Source organism: Manis pentadactyla, chromosome 7 (genome assembly GCF_030020395.1).
Source record: "Manis pentadactyla isolate mManPen7 chromosome 7, mManPen7.hap1, whole genome shotgun sequence".
Lineage (NCBI taxonomy): Eukaryota > Metazoa > Chordata > Mammalia > Pholidota > Manidae > Manis > Manis pentadactyla.
The window spans coordinates 104451740-104463975 of record NC_080025.1 but is presented as its reverse complement, the minus strand read 5'-3'; the positions used below and the strand labels follow the sequence as shown (position 1 = coordinate 104463975).

The following is a 12236-nucleotide window of genomic DNA, read 5'->3' as shown; positions in this document are numbered from 1 at the left end:
GCAGCATTACACCAGCCTCAGAACGCAGGAGCCGGGCCCAGCCCAGAAGTGTCTGCAAGGGCTAAAAGTACTAAGGAAAAGTCAACTTGAAAGGCTGCTTTTGTGAGCTGAGTTGGTAATAAAAATTTCTGAATCCTAAGTGGCAAGTTTTACATTTGGCATAGCTTGAGACCCTAGAGGCACAGGAAAAAAGAAAGCCCATGCAACCGAAACATAAGAGGAGGGAGAAAAGGAAAAGGAGTCTAGGAGTGTGCTGTATGCTGCACTCTAGGGCAAAAGACATGGGTCAGCCTTAGATTGTTAGGGTCCACATCTCCATTGATCTATCCTACTTGGCCTGTTTCTTTGCCACGTTCCTCTCTTCTTCCCCCAGTGGTAGAAAATTCTTGGACAGCTCTGTGGTGAAGCTGCGTCACAGGAACCAATCATCTCGGAAGTGCACTGGGCGTCGCAGGTGATGCCAACTCACTGCCTTTGGTAGCTGGGTACGTATGGGAAGCAGCTAGAACTCAAGACAATAGGGAGCAGTGTGGATTGTTGGCACTCTGGAACATGTGTGCCCTGAGGGGAGTTTTAAAAAATTAATCGTATATGTTTTGTAGAACAAACAAAACCTCCATGGGTCATAGCCAATCCCCCATGTTGAAAGCCAGGCTGGTGCCACTCCCCGTCCTGTGCAGGAAGCCCTACCCGAACATTACTTAGAGATGGCCGTCTAACTAGTGCTTACACATTTGCAGTCAGTGGGGACCTACTCCTGTCTAGTCAGAGCATATCATACTTTTTAGAAAATGGTTCCTCATATTGAGCTGAATCTACATTAGCATCTTCCATGTGTTGATTATGGTTTGCTCTATAGATTAATACAGAACGTGTTTCATCCCTTTTCCTTTAGACAGCTTTCTTGTACTCTCTGCCTTTTCTCCTCAACTTGGGTCTCTACAGACCCTTTAGTCAGCTCACGGGGCAGGGCTTCCGGGCCATGTGTGGCTTGTACTTTCGGATAAGCTCTTACTTAATAATGTTTGCTGTAAAATCTGGTACCAGAGCTAGTTTTTGTAGTGGAGATATGGACTGACCAGCACGGAGCAGAGGAGAACTGCCCTTTCCCTACTTCTGGATACTCCACTTCTGTACACACAGCCTAAGGTTAGTCTGGTCAGGTGCTGTGCTCCCAGTGCTGGGTTATGCTGAGATCAGTTTCTGTTTTGTATTCTTGTGAAACTTGATCTGGCTAATTTGGGACCATGGTTCCATCCAGTTAAGGATGATTCTGACCTTCATTCTGAAATCCATTTGTGTTACCTACGGCTTTGAAACACATTAGTGCTCTAGGTCAAATTCCTCTTAATATTCTGAAGAGAATACGCCACGAGAGAGACCTTGGTGGTGCTCTACTACAAACCTCCAGTCTTTCACTTAACAAATGTCCACTGGGCCGCTTGTGGGGTCCTACACCTTTCTAGGAACTCCACATATCAACAAAGATGTATTCACTCATGGAGCTTGTATTTGTCTTGACTCTGATCCTAGAACGGAAGAACGGCTGAGAATTTTCATGATTGTGGCAGATAGTCCTGAAGCAATTTAGTTCTTCCTTCTATGCCACAAGACTTGGACACAGGAATTTCTAGCCTATAAAGACTTCTATATATGGTTTTGATAACTTGCATTAGTATCCTGCTCAGGTTTTTGTTCCAATCTTTTTCTTATAACCTGGGAATTCTTCCTTTTTTCCTTTTCTCTCTCTGTCTACATTTATTGCTTCAAATGTAGCAGTTTCTCCTAAGTCAGAATATTCTCCTTTAGTCAGAATGACCTTCCTGAAACATTTAAAAAGACAAAAGCTGATTCTCTAAAACTAACTTCTTTTGGCTTAATAACACTTAGTTGTTTTTTTAAGCATTATAGAGCTAATACATGGTGGTGAAGGAAACTTATAAAATGTGAACATAAAAATAAAACTAAAATCACATATGGTCAAACCATGTAGAAAAATTACTATAATATGCCTATGTATTACAATCCAGTACATTTTCTTTGTGCACATGTGTATGTGTTTTGTTTTGTAAAATAATAATCATAGCAGTTTATGTTCTGCTTTTCATATAATATATTGTGAATTTTTCTTTATCAAAAATTACAGATACTTTGTGCATCTGTGCACATGTGTATATGAGTGAGCACATGCATTTCTTTTTTAGATTTTGTTTCATAATGGTACTGCTTGTATAAAAAAATAACTGGATAGGTTTCTCTCTTTGAGAGAAGCAGCTTGGAAAGCTTATGGAATATCATTTCCTTGAACTTTTAAAGGAGCTCAGCCATAAAAACCACTGACCATGGTGTATCTTGAAAGATGAAATTCTTTGACAACTTAATTTCTTCAATAGTTATTGATTTTTCAGAATTCCTACTTCTTGAGTTAATGGTAATATTTACATTTTCTTACTGTCATGAGTCAAATAATTCATTTATTGTCATTCTGTAGTTGCTAAACAGAGAAAGTACTATGTCTCTGCCTCTTGTCATAGCTTTGGCCTTATTTAATAAATTTTTGTATGTACCTCTTTTCTTGAATTCCATTTTATCTAAAAGTAATGTTGTAATTCCTGTTTTCTTTTCTTTCCTTTTTTTTTGCATTGGCATACTTTTTGGGTAGATCTTTGCCCATTTGCTTTTCTTTTTACATTCCTATGATTATTTTAAATGTAGATAATATTTTTAAATGATCTTTGAGTGTTTTCCTTTGTTAGATGTGTTTATTCCATCTATAACTATTCTCAGAAGATATGCACTTGGTCTTATTTGTAATTCTATGTTTTTTATTTTTGTAACTGTCATTAATGTGGTAAGTATGTGGCCTACTTGATGCAAATCTCTCTTGTTCTGAAAATAGGCATCACTAATAGACCATGACAGTCTTTTGTGCTGAGCTGGGATTCAGCATCAGAATACTTATCAGTTCAACATTACTAATGGCTAATACTAATCAATGAGACTTGGGACACAAATTGTAATCTATATTTGCTATCCTCCTGTTGTATTAATAAAGACCACAACTTTGCATTTAAGCAGACCTAATTTTGAACTGCATCATAAATAGCTGTCTTAGAGACTTAAATGAAGATTAAAGGGGAGTACAACACTTAGCAGAGTTCCTGGCCTCAATATTTGGTAGTGTTATTAATATAATTAATTTTCAATATTTATTCTTTCACCAAGTGGACTGTATTTATTGTGATTGCTTTTTTTCCCTCTGGTAATTCAGAAGGCATATAGAGTGTTTTTAAATTTAACTAGTGGAAACTTAAGATATTCAAACATATTTCAAACTGCAATTATCAACATCAAGAACTGAATGGTATTGACCCCCCAATTAATCCGTATTTGTTGACAGTTTTATTTTCTTCTACATTCAGCTTTCTACAACATAATCTAGGATTTTAGATCCAGAATATTGTTATTAAATAACTTGTTAAATGTTCATTCTTTTTAAAGAAATTTTCATAATATTTGTATTATACCTGCATAATTTAAAATCCCTGAGACTTTACCTTGCCTGTTCTCTTAAACAGAATTTCCTCATTCAGTCAGCTGGTATACATACATCTTTGACATTTCCTTTTCAGAAAGAATATACAAGTGCTCTGCTTCCTGAGACTTTGCTTATCTGAAATGTCGCTTCACATATATATGACAACTCAAAAGGGTATAGAATTCTTAAGTTGCAAAACTTCCACTTTAAAATGCAACTCATGTGTCCCCACTATCCTCTGGTATCTAATACAAGGAAGTTCATTGAGAGGTAATGAACATAAAAAACGTTCTCTATTGGCCCCATAGTCTGACCATTGTATTTTTAAATACATAATTCACATTGCTTCCTCTGGCATCTTTTCACTACCAATTTCTTAAAAATTATCAACACATTACCTTAACAGTTGTTGAAAGGATACTTTAGAGTAATATATTCAAAGGGTATGATTAGTAATACCTTGCTCTGCTTCCTGTACCCCCACATGTTAAGTTTCTACCCACAGGAGAAAAGGGGCCAGTATGCCTGGAGCTAAGGGGCATAAACTAATCAGTGGCATGGGCATGCAGAACCTTGGAAAACATGTTAGAATTTTAATCCTGTATCTCTGAAACAGAACATTTATATGACTCTATAAAGACTGTACTGTTTTAATACACGTCTTCTTTGTCTACATAGATGCTTATTTATTATATATTCCTGAGACAAAATGAAGCGGCACAGATCCAATTTTTAACAGCAAACCTACATTCCTTGTCCTGAAAGAATGTAATGACCAATTTTCACTTAGATCCAGTGCTAATTATCTCATATTTGAAAACAGTAGAAGTTTCTAGGGCAAGATGAACTTGTCCCCATCATTGACACAAAAAATGGATTGCAAATTTTGTCATATCCAATTTCTTTGGGGCTTTTAATATTTGTACAGATTCAACTACCATTAGTTCTAGAGATAATTAGTCCAAGTGTTTTTTCTCTTGTGAAGCTGTCTGGGAGAAAACAGTTTCCTTGCTTGAGTTAACTGGTTGATTGGCAGGTGATTATGTCAAATGCTCGGACAGGAAGAGGCAGTAGTCCTTTTACATGGCAGCCTACTTCATTAAAAGTAGTAGTTCAGGATGGAAAGGGGAAAATAATTTTGGAGTCACCAACTAGAAAATTAAGATTTTCATCAATAATCAGGCTTATGATTTTCATCTAGCTTCATTCTAGGAAACATGGGACTCATGGCTGCATCAGAGACACCGGGGAACTCTCAGGGAAGCCAGTTGTGTGTTCGTTGTTCTCCACTTGCCCTTCCTTACCTCTGTTGCCCATTTCAGTCATTCTCTGCCTTGTCTGTGCTCCGGGGTTACACTCGTGTTCAGTAAATGGGAGGCTTCAGTAGGAGCAGGAGATCGAAGGGCAGGAGAAAGAGCATGAAGAGTCCATTCACTACCCCCTCCTTCAGGGTACTTTTTGAAAATGGCTGGCTGCATTCCTTTATGGTAAGAGCCATATGGTAACACCTGATAAGGCATTTCTTTTCTAAGGCTTCACCTTTTACCAGGCTCCAGTAACATTCTTTCTCTCTGTTTCTTCAGACCTAAGAATGATCACAGCGTTCTCCTCTTGCCAGCCTTGCGGGCTTACCCATTTCTTGTTGGCATCTTGAATCTAGTCCGCCTCAGTAAATTGTTCCTTTCCAAAATTGTTTTCTGTGAAATCCTTTGGATATGCTCTTTCTTGCTTAGATGATGGATATGCCCAGTACAATAAACTAAAACTGCCTTGCCATGGTTAATTTAGTTTTACATAGCATTGTATCTCTTCATTTTAATTCTGATTAATCTGCTTTTTAATAAAACAGAGCTTTGGGCTTTTAGGCACCCTAACTCCCTCCAGCTGGGAGGAATGATGGGCAGAGGATTGGGCACTGCCCTCCATAGCTGTCATAGTTCATCACTTTCATCTCTGTCCTGTTTGTACTGATGATTCTCTAAAGAATGTCTTCCTTGTCAGCATTTTTTTGCACTACTAGTGTTACTTTTTACTGCTTTCAAGTCACTTTAAGTTCTGCTACAATGACATTTATTTTATATATATTCTCATTTATTTTTTAACAATAACCATTTATTGATTGGCTACTCTGTGCCAGGTACTGATGGACAGCAGAGATAATTGAAAGACTCAGCCCAAGCCTTTGAGGAATTTGTCTAGTGGACAAGCCACAGACTAAGGGTAAAATAGGTGGTCAAGAAAAATAATAACAAAGCCTTTAAATTTAATTTGGTAGCAACCTAGAACATTGTCCCCAAAATATGTGTTTTAGAAACACAGTTTACAAGGTATGCTTCTTAACAGTAAAATAATCTGAAAACGGATGACTAGCCAACCTCTAGAAGAAAGCTTACTGTATTTGTTCATTCCACAATTATTTATCTATTGAGTGCTTAGGTGGTATTAGACAATGTGCTAGATTCAGGGGATACGTGGTAAATAAGACTATGCTTCTCCTCTCCCGAAGTTCACATCTAATGTTTTGGGAATGAACTCTGAGGATGACTGTAGCCCTTACAAAGAGTAAAAGTGCCTTAGAACAAAGTATTTGGGCACATTTAAAACTAAATCCTTCTATCTGGGACTCCAAAAACACTGGTTCCCCCTTTAGAGTGAGGTTTCCCTGACATGTGAAAACTATTTGGATTCAAAAGCTAAAATCTATTCAGAAGAGAAATCCTGAATATCTATTACAGGGAAAAAAAGTCTAATCAAGTTGTTATATCTATCTTTGTGATAGTCATGATAACAAAGGAAAATGACAATCATGTACCTATAAACACTAAAAATGGAAACAAAAATATATTAGAAAAACATTTCTACTTATTAGCACCAGATTAGTGATGGTATTTTGAAATGTTATCAGTGACAATGCCCAGAACATAAGGTCATACAACCAACTTAAAGCATGATTGTGGTTGTAAGGTAGCCTATTTCAAATTGATTTTTTGAGAGGAGTTATATGGTTGGCCTAATTTCAGACAAGCAATTTTAATATCTTGAGTCACACAAAATATATTCTATTGCTTTATGTGATGCTATGATTCTTTTTTCTGGACTTTGCTATTACAAAAAAACTAGAACATGCTTGCAAAGAACAGATTTTGAGGTTGAATTCTTTTTTTCTTAGTAGAACATGTTTTTGCCAAGTTTACAACCCACTTGAACTTCTGTCTGTTCTTTGATTCTAGAATCAACTTGGGCATCTTTTAACATTGGAAAAATCACAGATTTGACCATAGACAAAAAAGTCTTAACAAAGTTTACCGAAGATTTATCATCACCAAATATCTGTAAAGACAAAAAAGTCTTAACAAAGTTTACCGAAGATTTATCATCACCAAATATCTGTAAAGAACCTTCTTATTAGTTGTCAGCATAGCTGAATCTGAAATATAATGTTTTAATTTTAGGTGAGATCATTTTATTTTGATTAAGTACTTATAATTTTATTAAGGAAGATGTTTTTTAAAGATTTATAAAAATATTTTAAGGAAAGATTGTTTTTAGCTGTTTAAAAAATGTACTTTATTTAAAACCTGTGTGATCATTTGTCTCCTAAAAGTACATTTTTGAGTGTTTACTCTCCTCTGCCAGGAACTCAGGTAAATTCTGGGGACTGAAAAGAAATCAGACCATTATTCTTGACATCAAAATGCTATGGTGTAGTGGGTTTACCTGCTTAAGCTTAGCTATATACATATGGTTGAAACAAGGAATAAATTAAGAACATATTAGACAGAGAATTGGTTATTCATAAAATAATCAGAATTGAAGACTCAGAACTGAGAGTTTGGGGTTTGCATTTTCACTAAGAATCACTGGTACTTGGAGCAAATCATTTACCCTCATGGGCCTTTCCTTCTTCACATGTCAAGTATGAGTGTTGGCCTCGGAATGTAGCCATTAAGCCTTCCATTTTATTATGAGAAAAAATTTATTGCCTGGAAATCACCATACCCCCATGTCCGCCCCTAAATATCTAACGTAAGTATGCACATTGGCTCAGCATGGTTCTCTAAAGCCTGCGGACATATAGAAAGAATGCCTTGCATGAATTTACAAAGAAAAGGAGAGGAGACTAAACATATTTTGAAAACCGAATACAATATTATGGCTAATAGAGACAGATTTAAGGTAATGTGAGTATATTTTAGGACTTGGATGAAGACAAAGGTAAACACAGAGACGGAAGAAAGCAGGGTGGGCCTTTGTCTCTCAGACATACTGTAAGGTAGCGAGCAGTTGAGGACACAGAGGGAATCCTGAAGTGCTTTGTGTCACCCACCCCCTCGTGACGTATGTGATCACCAGTTTATCCATTTGACCTCTCTAGTAGAGCGTGGTCTGCATCAGCTAAGCACATTGTATAATAAAGTGACACCTGTTAGGTTATTTGCAGCATGGGGTAGAGCATGCCATTGGGGTCAGAGGGATCTGGGTTTTATCCTGATTCCAGCACTTGCCTGCTGGGTGAAGCTGAGCAAGTTATTTAACTTTCATGAGTCTTGGTTTCCTCATTCACAAATTAGAAATAGTTGAGGTAAATTTTAGTACTCAACTATCATCATGGGGTTCTACACAGTGCCCCAATAAAGGAAGGGAAACTTCTGAAATCTGTTTTGGGTCTTTTTGCTTTCTTGGCTCAAAGCCTTTCCTAACATCATTTCTACCTTCTCAAAGGAGAGAGGCACTTTCTTGTGGAGGCACTGTGTCTTGGAACTGGACCACGAATCAGTAAGGAAACATGCTATGCTCTTCCCCTTCTTGGCCAAAAGTTTTGTAAAACTTGAGCACCAAGATGTGACAATACCCAGAGGCCTCTAGCAAGCAGTGTTGTGGATCAGAAGGAAAGGAACATGAGGCATAATGTAAACCTGCCCTCTACATTTTCCCATGAACAGCCCTAACTATTTGCTGTGGGGAATTGGTCATATTGTGTGAAGAGAGGGACACACTAGGTAATGGTCGGCGAGATGTACATAAAGTAGAAAGGATCCTAAGTTTGGAGAAATGGTTACACTTTAGATTGGGTACAGACATCACATTCTTGCTCCTGTACCACTGACAGGTACCTAGAGGGCATAATTTTTCCTAGAGCCTGTGAGCTAGATGGGCTTCTGTCTTCTCCAGGCTTTCTTGGGATCCAAGGGAGGCCACAACTACCAGGAAATGTCTGAAGAGCATGTGTGATTTCTCTAACAACAATAAATAGAAGTGTGCTTCTGAAATTCTGTCCCCACCATTACTATTGCTACAAATAGAAAAGGAGCTTTACTTTATTTCCTCTAGTGATTTGTAGTGTTAGAAGTGAATTTAAGCATCTTCTGAAAAAATCAAATATATTCTTCTATTCAAATATTTTATCTCCATTCTCTCGTCCAAATTTAGTAAACTTATCTTAGGTAGAATAGCATCTTTAAAGTACCACAGCAGCTGGAAGGGGGTGCTAGTATAAACCAGAAAATTACACGAGAGTGTGGTGATTTGCTTCCTCAAAAGATGGACTTTGAATTATTCAGAGGGTAAGGTATGGTACTTGTTTAAAGAGCAGAAGTTGATAGAGGAGACCAATCAGAATGTGTTTCCTCTGAAATAATCTTGTCTAAACTCTGTTATTTCAACTCACAATGAAGTTTTCTTCACAAAAAGCAAGATGGATTTTATTTCATGCTGATAGACATTTTCTTTTTATGAAACTGTTTTAATGTCCCTCTTGCTTAACTCACAAATGTTTAGTACTGGAGGGGGGTATGATACTTTTGGCAATCTAAAACTTAAGGCTAATTTTATTATAGGTTATCAGTGAAATGCTTGCTATGGAGAAACTTCTTTACATTAATGACCCACTTGCAAAGATCCATGACTTTTTAAATTGTTGGTGTTATCTCCACTCTAATTAGAGCAGATCTTCAAATCTGCTGAGGTTATAGGAGTAGTAAGAGGATCTTCCTTGCTCCAGACTTTTCCTGAAAGATGCCAAATGCTTTAAAAACTGAACAAGTCGATAGACAAATTGTACCAGGATGAACATACCTCGCACTGATGTGCAACCATCTCTGGGGTAGCTCCCTGCAGCTGTTGGCCACCCCACAGTGGTACCTAGAAGCAGTTGCTTGAAAGGAAAGAAGAATGCCACTTGGGATAAAAGCAACAGGGGGTTTGAGGAAGAGAAGATATAATTATCTACATTGGCATGTGACCAGGACAACCACACCATATATGCAAACTACCAAGATTAACATCATTCCTTTTATAAATGGAGTACTCTGATTTGGAAAGGCAAAATGTAGGCAGGGGAGGTTTGGGAGGCTGACAATTGTTTGAAAGACAAGCTAATGTTTTTATTCTGCCAACATATGCATTTTAGAAACCTATTTGGTCTTGCATTTTTTTGTCTCATTCACTTGTGCATAATCTTCATGCTGTTTCTTGCTTTGGGCACAGAGGAAATCAGAAAAAAGCCATTGAAAACTACTCTTCTAGCTATCTGGGGAATCTACTTTGTGATTTAAGGTACTAACTATTTTCAAAGCAAAAATAACATAGTGCCTGTGGAATCAATGAGCTGATGAAAAAATGAGATCTTTATTGATGTGTGCCAGAGTGTCTTAAAAAGGGTATTATTTCCTTCTCTTCATGGTCCCTTTCCCCACTCCCCTGGTGTTTATCCTAGGAATACTTCCTAACAAATCATTTTAACACAAATCTTTTCTTTTTTCTGGGGACCCCAATCTAATACAAATGGTAGGGATGATTCATCACCTAACTCTAGAACCTACGAGTTAAAAAAATCTAATTCTTGAAAGCAAAAGACCCAAATATGTAAACATTCATCATTAAGCCCTGAAGGGCCAGCCATCAATATAATACATTTAAAAAGTAATTAACAATAATTTACATTTTTAAAAAATCAAGAAGAGCCATAGTTGGAAACCATGGTCGGTTCAAGATAATGCTATCAATATATTAATAACAAACCACAGTTCTTGAAATTTGCAAGAATTCCAACAATTTACAGGTTTGCATGCATAGTAGGCATCTTGTAGTGGTTGTCAAAGCATTATAAGCAGCCAGGTCTCTTACCAGAGAACTGAATTAGAATCCTCAGTAAACTCTGACACACCACTGGTATTAGTCCTTAAGCAGTCACTCAGTGTGTTACTAGTAATAGTCTTGATCACATCTAAAAATCAAAGTCTATGGAATTCCACATACTTTTCTTATAAGAAGCACAGAAAGGATTTCCATTTTTAAAATCAGTTCATGCCTCATTTTGCTTAAGAGAGTACTAAGGACAACACATTAGTAATTGCTAAGAATGTCTTCATGATCTCTGTCCATAAAATGACAGAAGAGGATTTGCAAATGACTTCAAGAAGAATCTGTAGTAACAACCATAACAGTCATGGCTGCCATTTGCTGCTGACCATAGTTTGTGAAGTTCTGTACATGTTGTCTCTAATCCTTACAACTGCCAAGTTGGGTAGATTTTATCACGCTCATGGAAATATTGAAATTTTTCCATGTGGACCTCAAGTAACTTACCATAGGTCACACAGATAGTACATATGACTTGCTCTTATGTCCATACTTTTTCCATTGAGGCACACATATCAAATCTTTGTTTTTTTTTTCCACTAGTCAGTCCTGTATCCATGTCCAAAGAAGAAATGAGAACATATTGGCCATATGTGTTTAATAAACCTATATGATTTTATTTTCTAAGGGCTCAATTCTGGATTATGGTAACTTCTACAATACATACTTTCTAGAAGCCACTCATGTTCTCCTTAAGAAAATTAACATAAAATTAACCTAAGCTATATTCTCCAGTCTACAGTTTATAGCTTAAAAAGAATATACATTTAGTCCCTTGGCTAATGGTGATGAAGCATTAGTAACGGACCCCCCTCCCACCCCGGTGAAGTGCAGTATTCATTCCTGCCATTCTACTCCTGAAAACAGGACAGGACATTCGGGTATTCCTTGTGATCTGAAAGTATGAACAGGGCTCCTGAGTCAATAGTTTTCTCAGTAGTTGTTTCTGAAGTCGTTTTCAAAAAAGAAACAATTACTATCCTAAAGTCAGATAACAAGAGTATCCAATACCCTCTCCTCAGAAAACCATCCCTAATTATCCAACATAATATAGCTCTCTACATGCCAGGACATTTCCTACTCTATTTCCCCATTTTATCTTTTTTATAACCTTTAAAACCACCTGAAATTATCTTAATAGTTAATTAATTCCACAAATATTTATTGAACACCTATTTTGTACCAGGATATGCATATGTTCTAAGGATCTGGGTATATAGTATTGAACAAAACAATGAAAATTACTGTAATTGCTCTATTTATGAGGTGTATGTCATTTCTTCCCTTTGTAGAGGCTTTGTCTGCATTCTTTATCACTCTGGACGTAAAGTGGGTGCTCAATAAATCTGTTAAATTATTAGAAAATGTATAAATCTGTGAAAATGCCCACAGAGTTATCTTTTAAATAAGCTATTGAGCTAAAGTTGAGTCTCACCCTCTCTTCCACACCTTCTTCACCACTAAAAGCAAGGTATCTAGCTCCAGCCTTCTCTTATAAAGCATAGTTTGACTGGAAACATTTATGGACTGACCTCTCCATTCTCCTTACTTTAAGTGC

The 12236-nt window shown here is 37.0% G+C and overlaps 1 protein-coding gene across 2 annotated transcripts in view; it reads right to left on the bottom strand.

Annotated features, from left to right (window-relative positions):
* Positions 1–12236, bottom strand: part of ITPRID1 (ITPR interacting domain containing 1) — a 118114-nt gene that overhangs the window by 21897 nt on the left and 83981 nt on the right. The window lies entirely within an intron of this gene.